Raw genomic sequence first — 460 nt, forward strand, 5'->3', positions numbered from 1 at the left:
AATCAGTAGGTGTTCATTCTGACCAACCATGAAAAAGTAAAAGGACATTGATTAGAAGTGGAAATCTTAATTATTTTCGTTTCACAGAACCTTTTGTCATTCTTTTTTTTTTAAGGCAATTGGAGTTAAGTGACTTGCCCAGGGCCACACAGCTAGTAAGTGTCAAGTGCTTGGTCTGAGGCCGGATTTGAACTCCGTGCTCTATCCACTGCACCACCTAGTTGCCCCCACCTTTTGTCATTCTCAGAATAATGTTTTTAAATGTATAAAATTAGAGATAGATGATTATAAAGGAAACCAACTATATTTGTAACATGTATGCCCGGACCCTTCCGCCAGGTCCAGGTGCACTACATCTCCCCTCAGGGTTCTCAGGTACCCAGAGGGGTATGTGGCTGTCTCTTTGTCATCAGCTTGAAAACCCACTGGCTGTGCTCCCCTCCCTATCTATTAGAAATCT

General features: G+C 42.4%; 1 pseudogene; it reads left to right on the forward strand.

Annotated features, from left to right (window-relative positions):
• Positions 1-314: 314 nt before the first annotated feature.
• The window catches only part of LOC114044615, a 50463-nt pseudogene continuing 50317 nt past the window's right edge, over positions 315-460 (forward strand).

The sequence above is a fragment of the Vombatus ursinus genome, unplaced genomic scaffold, assembly GCF_900497805.2.
Source record: "Vombatus ursinus unplaced genomic scaffold, bare-nosed wombat genome assembly UNPS02014774.1, whole genome shotgun sequence".
Taxonomy (NCBI): Eukaryota; Metazoa; Chordata; class Mammalia; order Diprotodontia; family Vombatidae; genus Vombatus; species Vombatus ursinus.